Genomic DNA, 14,890 nt, shown 5'->3' with positions numbered 1-14,890 from the left:
CCCTCCTTCCCCCTCCCCAGCCTGCGGCTTCCCTTTCCTTTAGCCACTAGAGCAATGCCAGGGAACTGAATGCAGCAGGTGCTGCAGCATCTCACTGCGGCCCCACTCAGGATAGACAGACTCCCTCCCCCATCCTACCACCCAACTGGGTCTTTTTGGGTCCTATAGGCACACTACCAGTGATAGGGGGTGGGGGAGGTAGGTTGAGGCATCTGTTCTCAAATGAAGAATCTGACTCTGACTTGCAAGTACCAACAGTGAACAGTTAGATAGTACTTTAAAGTGAGAAAAATAATTTACATGATCGCATTTGCCCCTTGAAGGGACCCTTTGAGGGTCGGTTGTGCCAGCATTATAACCTCTATTTTACAATAAGGAAACTGAGTCTCAGAGAAGTGAAATGCTTTGTTTTTGAACACTTAGCTGGCAAGAATAAGAGGCAGGTTTCAAAGCTAGTTCTCCAAGTTTGGTTCTCTAATCACAATGCCATATTGTCCTTCAGTAGGAGGTAGGGATGGCTAACCTGTCAATCCAAGCCCTCCTGGTTTTAGGAATTCAGTGGGGAAGGCTGAGAGAATTCTACCTGTTACTTCTGCATGGACAGCAGAGAAACTGCTTAAAGCCTCTGTTTCCTTCCCTCTTTTTCTTTCTTCCCTGTTTCAAAGCTTACTTAGGTGAGGGTCCATCTCTGAACCTGTCAGTTGAGCCTCTCAGTGTCTTCACATGATTCCTTCTCCCATTTCCCCCCAGTGTCACACAGATGGACCCTCTCATTGCAGCTCCACTCTTGATAGTTTCCCTCCCACCTCTCTCCCCCTCCACCCATTATCTTCAAGGGGCAAATGAGATAATGTAGATTAAATACTTCACTCATTTTAAAATGCTATCTGCCTACTATTGGTACTTGCAAGTCAGAGTCAGGTTCCTCCTTTGAGGACAGATGCTCTAAACGTGCCCCCCCCATAATTTATAGTGTGTCTTTGAGACTCAAAATGGTCCAGCTGAGTGGTGGGGTAGGGGTGGGGTGGGGGGAGTCCATCTATCCAGATTGGGGTTGCAGGGAAAATGCATGCATACTGATTAACTGATCTTTCTGCAGACCAGATCTCTAGGAACCTTGTATGCTCCAAGGGAGTGGCAGAAAGGTGAGTGAAAGCCTTCTTAATTGCCTCTCCCTATGCTCGATGGGATCATCTGTGCCATAGTTTTAAAAAAAAAAAAGATCCACCAGTGGTCTTGGTAGTGTATATTTAGAATGGAGCCCTACCTCAACTCTGTCTGATCCTCTGGGCGTTCTAATTTACATTCACAGGAGGGCCCTGGTGGGCAGTAGTCTAGATGGACTCTGGAAATGAAGGACAAATGAGGTTGTTTTTAAAATTTATATTGAGAAATACTGGGAAGGTACTTCACAGGTAGGCCTCAGTTCCCTAGACTAAGCCCCCTTGCTGTACCAAGCCCTATTGACTACACTGTAGGGGAGATATGAGCTCTTTTAATGATAGTTTTTTCTTTAACATTGATGTTACTTGCTAATATATTCCTGGCTCTCCCAGAACCCTCCTTTGTAAAGGCAGACAAATAAACACCATTAGGCAAAATCAAACAACACATTTTCTATGACCCTGGAGGTATAAAGTCAAGTCAGAAGAACAAATGTCTATTAGATGCTTACTGTTCAGGCAATTCACTAGCTATGGTCTTCAAAGGTCCTCTACCAATTGTATTATCTTCCTCTGATTCCTCATTTAGCTGCCTTAATTTCCCATGAGCATATAGTTTGACTCTGCTATGAACTTCTCCTTCCCAATTGTCTACTTCCCTTTTTCCCCACGTCTTTTCAGGTTCCCCCTTCTCCTGTGTCTGAGCTGCCCCATGCCCCCTCCTCTCAACTAAATATAGTGCCTTTCCAACTTCTAAGTGCTGCCAAATACCCCCTCCTTCAGGAAGTCTTCCCAGACTGACTTCACCCATCTTTTGTCACTTTAATTCAATTCAATGAGTGTTGTGGACCTGGTCTGGGCCTGGTGATGGAGGTAAAGAGACAAAAATAAGATGAATTCTGCCCTCCCAGAGCTCCACAGTTCTCCCTTCCTTCTTTGGGCATCATGGGTATTAAAGCTTTTCATCATTTAGCTAGTACTTATCTGTCTGCTTCCCTTGTCTTCTTCAATGGGGTTTGCTCTCACATACACCACAGAATAGGTTAAGAACTGACCCTTCATTAATATAAGTTGTACACAATAGATTTGCAGTTTCATGTACAATCATCTTCCCCCCATCTTACTATGTTATGAAAATTCTTGTTTTATTTCTCAAGTTCAGAAGAAAATAAATAAAATTTAAAAAATAAGGAACTCCTAGATGAAGGCCACTATTTTCTCTGAAACTTAGATTCCTTCAGAGTTACCCAGAGCAGGTGTCAAACACATGGCTTGTGACCTGAAACACCCCTCAACTGGTCCCAAACTAGATTGAGATGTAATTGGGAAATATTTAGCAAGATGAAAAAAAACACAATAAAACATAAATAATATTATGTTATAAAATTAAGTCATCATTCAATCCTTGGACATCTTTATGGACAGACTAGTGGCTCCTGCTACCTTTGCATTTGCCCCCGATGACCTCAAACAGAGAGAGCTTAGGGGAGTTACCTAGAGATACCCTGTGAGAGGTCTGACTGGGGACTCAGATATTTCTGGCTTCGAGGCTGGCTGTCTCTCTAATTCAAAGTCTGTCTCTCTCCCATCTTAAACTTGAGAAAAAGCTGTTGCAAACCTTAGGGCATCCCTCTGCAGGTTTTGCTCTTGAGAAAAGTAGGAAGAGATACCAGCTCTTGCTGTTAGGTTTGAATTCCTTCACCAACACGGCCACCTATTCAGAAAACAGGGGAGAACACCCTCGATTCAGCAGCCTAAGACAGAGAATACCAGTCTGCTAGACTGTGGCCACGGACTCAGGCCACTGCAGTTCTACTCTTTATCTTAGGAAAGAAAGCATGAGGCATCTCCCCACCCCACTACCTCAGGAAATACCTGAGCTCTCTGCTGGGGAGCCCAGTGGTCAGTAGCAGCTCTCTTTTGGAGTTAGTGAAGGGGGAATGGAACACCACCAAGCAGAGCTGGTATCACAAAGGAGAGCAGAGGTGAGCATCCAACCTCAGAGGCCAGGTCCAAATTTAAAGGGCTCCCCTCCAGGCTATTTCCCCAGTCCATCTGGACAGGGTCTTAATTAACTCCTGTAATGTTAACTTGGTTAACTTTTTGGATGGCAATTACCTTATCTTTTCCTCTAAAACAGCCTTACCTCTAGACCTAGGCACGAATAGAGTGGCAAAAGCCTTAGGCTTGGAGGCAAGTAAATTCACTTCTAGTCTCTAGACTTATTTAAGCTGGGTCAATGGAGAACATTCTTCATTTATAAAAATGGGATCAATACCCATTGTCAATATGCCTGAGGACTTCCCTATCAGCAAGCACTTTGGGCACCTCATCTCTTCTTCGTTAGAAACATAGGTTTACATAAATTTTGCAAAGTGCTTTATGGATGTCTCATTTGATTCTCATCACAACCCTGGGAAGTAGGTACTATTACTTATGCCTATTTTACAGATTAGCAAACTGAGACAGAGGTTAAGTGACTTGCCTAGGATCACCTGGATACCAAGTGTCTGAATCTGGATTTGAACTCAGGACTTTCTGGATCCAGACCCAAAGCTCCTCAATCATTGTGCCACCCAGCTGCCTAGAGATAAAGTTGGAAATATCAGGTGGGGTCAGATTGTGAATGGTCTTCATCTTGTTATCTTTCTAGTCTATAGGAATAGTCCTGGACACTCCCTTTCTCTTCAATGAATCTCATCCAATGATATATTTCTGTCTTCATTCATTCATTCATTCCTTCATTCAATCAATCAACAAACATGAGTTGAGTACCATTTGTTCATAAGTCTTTATGTTGGGCCCTGTAGAGGATAGTGCTGGATTTGCAGTCAGAAGCCTAGGGTTTAAATCCAGTCTCTGCCAACTGTGTGACCTTGGACAAGTTGATTGACCCCTCTGAGCCTCAGGTCCCTCAACTACAAAATAAGTGGGGGATGGGGTGGGTGGATTGATTTAAGGGTGTCTTAGATTCCCTTTCATTTAAAAGCCTATGACATGGTAATCCATAAGATACAATGCTTGTCCTCGAAGAGTTTACAGTCTAGTAAGGAATTATAAAAGGGGTAGCTAGTTGGAACAGTGGATAGAGTGCCTGGAGTCAGGAAGACCTGAGTTCAAATCTGGCCTCAGACACTTACTATCTGGGTGATCCTGGGCAAGTTACTTCACCCTGTTTGCCTCAGTTTCCTCATCTATAAAGTGAACTGGAGAAGGAAATGGCAAACCACTCAAGTATCTTTGTCAAGAAAACCCCAAATGGGGTCATGGAGAGCCAGATATGACTCAGCAACAACAACAAGGGAATCTAAAACACACACACCAATGACCATACCACCGGACAGAATTTGAAAGAGCAATACTAGAAGCTTCAAAGAACCATGGGAGAGAGGTCAGAAGAAGGAGAGAGATCCTTCAGCTGGGAGAATGGGACAGTTGCATGGAGGACGTGGTAATGGATTTGAGTCTTGAAGGAAGATGGGAAGGCAAGTAGTGGGTAAGTTGGAGAGGGAAGGGCTACCTTGATATGGCTGGGAACAGGAAGGAGCCAGGGCTTGGGCCAGCTTTCTTCCAGCAGAGGAGAGGAGACCAAAGAGGGCAAAATAGATAGTGTTTACAGGGAGCGGAAGGACCCAGGAAAGTAAGTCCTGAGAAAAGAGGGGAGGGAGGGAAAGAAAATTTTGTTGAGTGGATATAGCAGTCTGCTAAGGCCCCAGGATCTCTGTTGGGAAGCCCCTACAGGGAAGAAGAGAGGTCTTAGCAGAGCCATTGAGGGCTAGGAAGGAGATCATGGAAATTTAATTTCGACCGAGGACACCATGTTATAGTCAAAATAGACTAAAAGCCTGTTCATGCATTGGACATTCAAGCCAAATCAGTCCATTTGTTGGCCACTGAATTTGGCAAGCCATCTCTTTCTCTTCTGCCTTTGCACATTATGCCCCAGTTGCCTGGAATGCCCTCACTTCTCCCCTTGACCTCTTAGAATCCTTAGATGCCTTCAAGGTTCATCGCATGCCTCACCTCCTACAGGAAGCCTTCCCTGATCTCCTTATTTTCTAACGCTATCATATATGTAAGCAGCTGTATCCTGGTAAATGGGCAAAAGCAAGCAAACAGATTCCATTGGCCTGACTATTGATAAAGGTATTACTCTAGTCTAGAAGGAGGCAAGAGACCCATATCCTTATTCTGGTGCTATGACCAACTAGCTGAAGGACCATTAATGACAACTTTATCTCTCTGGGCCCTAGCTTCCTTATCAATAGGATAAGGAACTTGATTTGTAGAGCACCTTTCTTCTCTTACATTCTATGCTAATTTAGGGGGAACGGGAGGGAAGGGGACATGATAGCTGCCTTCACATCTTTGGAAGAAAGATTAGACTGGATCTGTTTGGTCCCAGAGGGTAGAACCCAGAGCAGTGGGTAGAAGATTCAAAGGTGAATGTTGGATGGAAAATAGGAAAAACTTTCTAATAATTGGAACTGTCCAGTGGTGTAGTGGGAGACTGGTTGCCTCTGGAGGTCACTGGTTCCTCCTCATTAGAAGTATTTAAGGAAGAACTGGGTGACCACCTCTCAGGTACGTCTGGTTATGGGTTAGGCTAGACTGCTACTGAGTACCATTCAGTCCCTGAGGTTCTGTGATTCTAAATTGGGAGGTGGTTCTGATTTGGAGGGCAGTCTCCTCTAAACCTCTGCAGGTCATTACTCTGCTTTCTGACACACGTGAAGATAAGTCATCAAATCTAAAAAAGGAACACAATACTACTAATAATAACTAGCATTTATACAGTGTTTTAAGATTTACAAAGTGCTTTAAAAGTATTATTTTATTTTATTCTCACAACAGCCCTGGGAGGTAGGTGCTACTATTATTTTTAGGTATGAGGAAACTGAAGCAGAGGTTAAGTGACTTGCCCAAGATCATACAGCTGGTAAGTGCCTGAGGCTGAATTTTAACCCAGGTCTTCCTGACTCCAAGTTCAGAGCTCTATCCACTAGACTACCTAGCTGTACTCCCCCTTCTCCCAAAAGGAATAGCTAGCATTTATATAGTACTTTAAGCTTTCCAAGTTGTTTTACACATATTATCTCACTTGATCCTCTTAATAACTTCAGAACTAGGTGCTATTATTACTCCTATTTTACTGATGAGAAAACTGAGGCATAAAGGGAGAGGTTAAGTGATTTGCCAAAGGTCACCCAGTGTCTGAGACTGGATTTGAACTCGGGACTTCCTGATTATAGGTCCAGTGCTCTAACCTCTTATTACCCTCCTAGCCCCTTCTCCCAGGAGTAGGGATAGATTTGTGTTGAGTCATTCATATTTTCTCTCTCCCATCCCTCTCATGAGAAAAGGGGTGGGGGTTAGGGGAAAATAAGAGACTTCTCCAATGTCTCACAAGTGGCACAAAGGAGATTTGAGCCTGCCATTTTACCCCTAATCCACCAGTGAAGGCAGGAACTGTATCCTATTAAATATAGTAGAGCATGTCTTTAGTCTTTCTTTGTGTCCAGGGATGTGTAGGAACCAAATGTATGGACTTTTGAGAGCTGATTGTTCAATTTTCAGTGCGAGCATTCACACTGTAGAATTCAGCAAACCCTACAAATCAGGGCTGGATGGATTGCTTTATCAATTGTCTAGACTTTAGAAAGCGATGGGTAAAATGTTAACAATGCAGATTAAGCTTCCAAATTCTAGTTGCTTGTTTGTTTTGCAGAGCTGGTAGTTAACCATCAAGAGTTAAACATTTAGTACAACACAGTTGAGTATATACATGATCATTTGAAAAGGGAAATAGCATTAGGAAGAAGGGAGATCGGAGAAGGCTTCTGGTAGAGAAGGTGCACGAGGAGCCTTGAAGGCGTCTAGAGATCCTACTAGGTCAAAGGGAGAAGTGAATGAATGCATTCCAGCTGATGGGGATACAATGTGCAAAGGCAGAAGTGGATTGTCAAATTCGGTGGCCAGCAAATAGGGCCAATTTTTGTCTGATGTTTTGGCTAGAACGTGGAGTGACTCAAGGGGCCTTTTGTGCCACGACCTTTGTCAGGCATCATCCCACTCTTTCTCTCTATAGCTGTGGACATTCATTCTTCACCGAGTGCTCTCAGGTGTCTTTCAACTCAGGTACTAGGCTTCTGTGATCTTCACCTCACAGTGGCAGAAAACTTCAGTGACTTGCATTAAAAAGCTTTACCAGCTCTTGGTGGAAGACTTGGTCCAGGGGTCTCTGAAATGAAAGCCTGGGGTGCAATGACAGGTTGGAAGCAACAGAGAAACCCTTCTGCACATGAATACCTTTGAACCATCTATCAGCCCCCATTCAATTTCTTGGCTTCTCCTTTCTCTGAACACTTAATGGAATTACCCTCATGTACCTCACACTCCACTGGCACCTAGGTGGTACATTGGATAGATCACTGACCCTGGAGTCAGGAGAACCCAAGTTCAAATCCAGCCTTAGATACTTCCTAGCTGTGTGACCCTGGGCAAGTCACTTAACCCTGCTTGCCTCAGTTTCCTCATCTGTAAAATGAGCTGGAGAAGTAAATGGCAAACCACTCCAGTGTCTTTGCCAAGAAAACCCCAAATGGGGTAAGGAAGAGTTGGACACAATTGAACAGACTTAACAGTAAACTCATACTACATGACCTTCTACCAGGCAGTGAAGAAACAGTCTATAATCCCAGAGTAATCTTGAATTTGAGGTTCCCTGAGCCCCATTTTTCCAGGGTTCAGGAACGCCCCCAAATAAACATTACCACTGGCTCCTCTCTGGTTATTCTATTCACCTTAATTATACACTGGAGACTTCTTAGGGTTAAGAAGAATGTTCTACTGTATCAAGAGTCAGTCTTTGGAGTCAGAAAGGCCGTTAAAACCCTGACTGACATGTGTTAATTTTCCGACCCTGGACATCTTAATGTCTCAATGCTGTGGGCAACTCTTTAATTAGTTACTGCTGATTATTTCCAATTTATCCTGCTTGTGGTTTGCTTGTACAGCTATTTGCATGTGGTTCCTCCCATTAGACTGTAAGCTCTTGGAGAGCAGGGACTATCTTTCACTTTTCTTTGTGTTATTAGCACACAGTAGGTGCTTAATCAACGTTGATGAGCTACAAGGCTGCCTTATTGGAGGGAGCTCTCCAAGCAGAGATCACAGCCCCAGAGCTCTCCCCACCCCCAACCCTCACCCAGAGTGATAGAAATAAAAACATGGTAATGTGTCCAGAGCTTAGATTCCAAGTGGATACACGGTGAAATTTCCACCTTTTCTACTCCTTTATTTAAAAAGCTCTATGCGCATGTCACTGTATTTCCCCTCCACCGCTGTTCTAACATCTACCCCTAGTGATGCTCTCTCACCCCTCCTGCTTGCAGGAGTGACAGCTCCCTGGCTTTCCTCCTCCCTGGAGGAGGCAATGGGTTGGTGCATTTTGATTGGGCTCCTCATTTCTATGATGCTTTCTGCACTAAGTTCTATCTAATCCATCCTGGTCAGGGCGGACGCCATTATGTCTTTTGAAATAAGGTACCATAAGCAAAGCAGTGGAAATCCATTCTGGAACACTCGCGTGGTCCTCCATGTCTATATCCAAGGCTTCCATCCCTAGGATCTCTTGTCCATCCTGTTCTGGGTGGTGTCCTAAGCTTACTTTAGTAATTCACGTGATTTCATTGGTGGAAGCACTCTTCATCCTCTCTATCTTTTGGTCTATGGTCTTTGAGATTTGCTACGGCTCAAAAATCCATAGCTTTGCTGTAACCAGGGATGAACTTTTCTGAATTGACTTTTTGTCTAATGGTTTGGCTAGAACATGGAGTGTTGCAAGGGGCCATTTGTCAGGCATCACCACACTCTTTCTCTCTGTAGCTTTGGAGATTCCTTCTTCACTAAGTGCTTTCAGATCTCTTTCAACTCAGATTCAACTCAAGACTATGTTGGTCCTCTGACAACAGGTAAGCAATGCTCTATGGCTGGGGCTACACTCAACCCAGACAAGATAAGGTATTAGAGTGGAAAATAGGCTGGGAATTCCACCAGAAACAAAGACTTTGAATAAGATTTCTAGGACCCTTCTGACATATCTCCAGTTAGCCTTGGGTCAATTGGGATCTATTTGTGGTCATGGATATAAGATAATACTGCCAAATGTTCTCATCTCCTCACCACCCTCCTACACATACCCCCTAGGTGTTTTGTTGTTCAGTTATTTTTCAGCCATATCTTACTCTTTGTGACTCTATTTAGGGTTATCTTGGCAGAGGTACTGGAATGTGCTGTCATTTCCTTCTCTAGCTCATTTTACAAATGAGAAAACTGAAGCAAACAGGGTTAAGTGACTTGTCCAAGGTCACACCGCTAGTAAGTGTCTGAGGCTATACCTTAGGTAGGAAGATATAAATACTGGGAAATGAAAGAACTGAGTTCTAATCCCTACTCAACTACTAACTATGTGGCAACTAGCTATGGGGCAAGCCATTTGATGTCTCTGGGTCTCAGTTTCTTCACCTGTAAAATGAAGAAGTTAGACTTGATCAGGGGTTCTCAGCCTGAATTAATGAATAATTTAATTAATTCATTAATTAGTTAATTCATTTGTATCCAATATTTTACCATAATTGCTGTCTTTTGTAATCTCATTATTTTATTGCATGCATTTAAAAACATTATTCTGAGAAGGGCTTCATGCATAGGCTTTACTAGGCTCCCCAGAGTGTCTACAGCACAAAAACATTTAAGAACCCTGGGACCAGATGGCCTTTACTTTTCTTCTAAGTCTAAGTCTTATGAATCCTTAGAGCCTCAGTGCTGGAGGGAGGCCCAAAGGTAAGACGGGACTTACTGAAGCCCCACAGTGAGTGCCATAGCTGGGACTCATCTAAGAGAAGGCAGGATGGGATCTTGGAAAGAACATTTGCCCCAAATTCAGGGGACCAGAGTTCAGACACTAACTCTACCACTTCCTAGCTGAGTTCCTCAGACAGATCACTCATGTCTCTGAATCTCATCCACAGAATGGTATAATAACATTTGTATTATTTATACCCTATGGTTGCTGTGGGGGAAGAGTACTTTGTAAACCTTAAAGCAAAAAGGAAATGGGAATTATGGTGATGCTATGGTGGTTACACTTGGTAGGGCAGTCTATAGAGTGGTAAACCTGAAGTTAGGAAGAGCTGAGTTCAAATGCTGCTCCAAACCCTTGCTAGCAATGCCTCTGGGCAAACCTTTTCTCCTCCCAATCTCAATTGTCACATCAACAGAATGGGGATGATACTAGCATCTATCTCCCAGGGGTAGTTTTGAAGCTAAAATGAATGACTATTTGTAAAGTGCTTTGCAAACTTAAAGTGCTATGTAAAGGCTGGTCTATTACCATATTTATTTTACTACTACTACTTATTACTGTTGTTATTTATTATTACTAATTAATTGCTAATAATTTCTAACGATTATTACTGCGGTTATTATTATCAGGCAAATCCTGGATTTAATGGTGGCCTCCAAAGCCTTCATAAGACTTCCCAAAGTGGCCTCCACAGCTTTTTCTGCCAGAAATGTCTCTTCAAATAATGGGGAGACTACTCTTTGAAATTTGATGCAGAGGCCCCAGATTCTGATCATTGCTTTCCTTGATTTTTTTATCTCTTTTTTTTTTTTTTGCTTTTTGGAGGGCAGATGGGGTTAAGTGACTTGCCCAAGGTCACACAGCTAGTTTTTTGTGTTGAGTGTCTGAGGCTGGATCTGAACTCAGGTCCTCCTGACTCCAGGGCCAGTGCTCCACTTACTATGTCTTTCTTTCAATCCCATTGCACCCTGCTCTTTTTCTTACCAGGGCTTGGGCCAGAGATTGCACACTGGAAGAATCCCAGAGGGGATGAGCAGCAGCAGAAAGGTTTATAGCAAGAGCAGAGAAATGAAGGGGGCAGCATTACACTGATGCTTTACAAATACTATCTCATTTGATTCTCATAACAATCCTATAAGGTAAATGCTACTAAAATCCCCAATTACAGTTGAAAAAACTGAGGCAGACATAGGTTAAGTGATTTGCCCAGGTTCACACAACTAGCAAATGTCTGAGGCTGAATTTGAACTCGGGCCTTCTTGACTGCAGGTCCAGTGCTATTTCCACTGAGCCACCTTTCTGCCATAAAGAAGGCATGTAGGACTGAGCTGAGCTCTGAGTGGACTGCAATGGAGCATAAGGAGAGAAATAAAGGTTCCCCATTCTATCTGAATTCCATTAGGGAATGGATGATGGGGAATCTCTCCAGCTTGTTGCAGTTATAGGATATCTGAGGCTTGCTTGAGAAGAAGGTAATTGGGACATCAGAGCCTCATCACACAGCCTTGCCATGGGCACAGGCCACTACCACTGACCCACTCACAATGATCACCTATGTGCCATGCTCTGTGCTGGCAAAAAAGGGGTGTGGGTGTGTCAGGGAGTAGGCAAGAAGCCATTCCCTTTGCTCTGTTTTCCCCCAGTTTCCCTGGGGACTATGTAGATAAGAGTGAAGGAGTATCCTAGATGAAAGGCAGGGTAGAATGGTCAAAAGAACACTAGCTATATATTTGCAATGGATTTTTTTTTCTTCTTCTCAATGGGTGTGTGAGGGGGAGAGAGGAAGGAGAAAACTTGTACTAAAAAATAAAACAAATTTAAATTTTTCAATATAGAAAGAATATGATCTAGATTAGTAATTGATGGGGGAGGGAAGAGGGGTGTATGTCCCAGTCCCAATTTGACTACTTTGTGCGTCCTTAGATGAGTCATTGTATCACTTTGGCCCTCTTTCCCTTATCTGTAAAGTAAAGGAACTGGGACAGATGATTTCTAAGGTCCCTTTTGACATATTAATGGTTCTGTGCAGGGGCCTTTAGTGGGAGTCATAAGGGGAAGTCTTAAGAGATTAAGTGAAGGAATTTTAGCAGAAGCATTTTGAAAATAGCAAATCTTATAAAAAGTCTTAAGTATGATTAGAACAGGCTGAAGGCAACTTCATCTCTGAAGGGTCAGGGAGATTTAGATATAACCTCATGATTAGGACACTGGCTGCTTCCTGCCCTCAGGACCCAATGAGATAACATGGACTTAGCAGAAAGCAAGAGAAGAATCAGGCAGATTTGTAAACCAAAACAAAACAAAAAAACCATCAAAAGCAAAGACAAAAACCAAAAATTGGTTGTAAGGGGAATTCCTTGGAAAAGGTGATCAAGAGGAATTAAAAATAAAATTCCATCTCTGGAAATGTTTAAAAATAGGGCAGACACATGTCGGTCTTGGAGAATTAGATATTGACTTACTTGAAAACAGAGGGCTAGAGAAAATTAAGCTGGAGGGCCCTTTTCATTCTGAGATTCTATGGCAGTGGAATTATAACAGGTTTGTTTACTGGTGGGACAAAATAGGCGATGAATTAAATAGCAAATATCACTGTGGATTCCTACCATTGAGAATGGCATATAGTAGTCCCTTAATAAATGCTGAATTGAATTGAATTGTGAGGGGTAGTGGGACTTGGGAATAGGAGTCACAGGACTCCAGCTTTGTTGAGCAATCTTAGTTCTGGGAGTGAATATTTTGGGGGAAGTAGTGGGTCAGAAGACATAGAAAGCAAAGCTCCCTGAGCCAATCATGGGTGATTTCTTGGAGGAGGTAAGCTGAGGGCAGTATTTGGAAGAGGGAGAGGGGCAAGGTGCTTGGAGGAAAGAGGAGAGAGGGGAGGAGGCATTCAGGGGTAGGATAGGTAAGGCATAAATGAAGGACTGAGGGTAAGTGGGTCAGCACTCCTGGAAGGGAGAGGTCTGCTGGTGAGGCATGTGAAGGGCTCAGAGCCGCTGAGTTAGTATGGTGGACTTGGCCCATTCTATCAAATGGGTCAGCTAGTGAGAATAGATATCCCCCTTAGGAGAGAAGAAATGGAGGGGCCCTATGACAGGGCAAGTTAAATATTCGGAAAGAGAACCAGGGGATAATAGGGACTGTACCTGGTGGCTTGTAGGTGCAGTTTTCCTTTTGGTGGAATGTTGGGACAGAGATAACTGAGGGTAGCCTTGGAGCAGATAATAGGGACTGTGCCTAGTGGCTTGGTGAGGAATATTCAGGGTGGAAACTCCGTAATATAGATCAGAACTCATTGGAACCACAACTTTAAAGAATTGCCTGGTGTCCTAGGAATGAACACACTGTTGGTGGAGTTGTCAACTAATCCAGCCATTCTAGAGAGCAATGTGGAACCATGCCCAAAGGCCTATAAAACTGTGCATACTCTTTGACCCAGCAATGCCACTACTAGGACTACATCCCAAAGACATCCAAAAACGGGGAAAAGGACCTATTTGTGCAAAAATATTTATAGCAGCTCTTTTTGTGGTGGCTAAGAATTAGAAATCAAAATGACGCCCATCAACTGGGCAGTGGCTAAACAAGCTGTAGTATATGACTAGTGAGGGATATTATTGTGCTGTAAGAAATGACAAATAGGATTTCAGAAAAACTTGGAAAGACTTACATGAACTGGTACATAGTGAAGTGAACAGAACCAGGAGAACACCGTATACAATAACAGCAATATTGTTTGATGAAGAACTGTGAATGACTTATCTATTCTCAGAAATATAATGATCCAAGACAATCCCAAAGGACCCATGATGAAGCATACTATCCACCTCCAGAGAAAGAACTGATATTGTTTGAATACAGACTGAAGCATGCTATTTTTCTCTTTCTTTCTTTTCTTTTATTTGAGTTTTCTTGTACAAAATGACTAATAGGGAAATGTTTTACATAATTGCACATGTATAACTGATACCTGATTGCTCACTTTCTCAGGAAGGGAAGAGGAGAGGAAGTGAGGGAGGGCTAGAATTTAGAACTCAAAACTTTAAATAAAAATGTTGAAAAAAAACCCTTTAAAAACAGAATTGACTGGGGTCCTAGGAGGTTAAGTGATTTGTCCAGTCCCAACCAGTATGTGTCAAAGGTAGAATTTGAACCCTGGTTTCCTTCTCAAGTTCATCACTCTAGTCAACACACCACCTGCTTCTGAAGTTAATAATGTCTTGTATTTCAGATGTATTTCATTGTATTGTTAGTTATATTTTTTATGTACTTATCCTTTCTGCTCATGGATCTCCTGGGTATTGTACTTATACCCATACCATGTTATAAGAGGGGCAGCTAAGTGGTGTGGTAGATAGAGTATCAGCCCTGGAATCAGGAGGACCTGAGTTCAAATCTGACCTCAGACACTTACTAGCAATGTGATCTTGGGCAAGTCACTTAACTCTGACTGCCTCCCCAAAACCAAAATTCAATGTTATGAGACTCAGAGTTAGGCCTTCACTTCATAGGAAGGATACCCTGGGAAGGATTTGCAGAATCTTTGCCTAACCTAAGAAGGAATAGAAAGGTTATGGTTGGGATGAGGACAGGTATCAGACCTTATACTACTTCATATTCTCAGTATTCTTTTCATTCATCCATACATTGAACTAACTTTTCTTTCTTTTTCTAGTTAAATCTGTTTTCCAATTAACAAGCCTTTATGCTTTCTCTCCCACTATACCCTCTCAATGAAAAAGAAAAATGTCCTTGTAACAAATATTCAAAGTCAAGCAAAACAAATTCCCATATTGGTCACAGTCAGTAGATAGATAGATAGATAGATAGATAGATAGATAGATAGATAGATAGATAGATA

Source organism: Petaurus breviceps, unplaced genomic scaffold (assembly GCF_028583685.1).
Source record: "Petaurus breviceps papuanus isolate PSGF00001 unplaced genomic scaffold, PetGlider_PUasm1.0 186, whole genome shotgun sequence".
Taxonomy (NCBI): Eukaryota; Metazoa; Chordata; class Mammalia; order Diprotodontia; family Petauridae; genus Petaurus; species Petaurus breviceps.
This window is presented reverse-complemented; position numbering follows the sequence as displayed.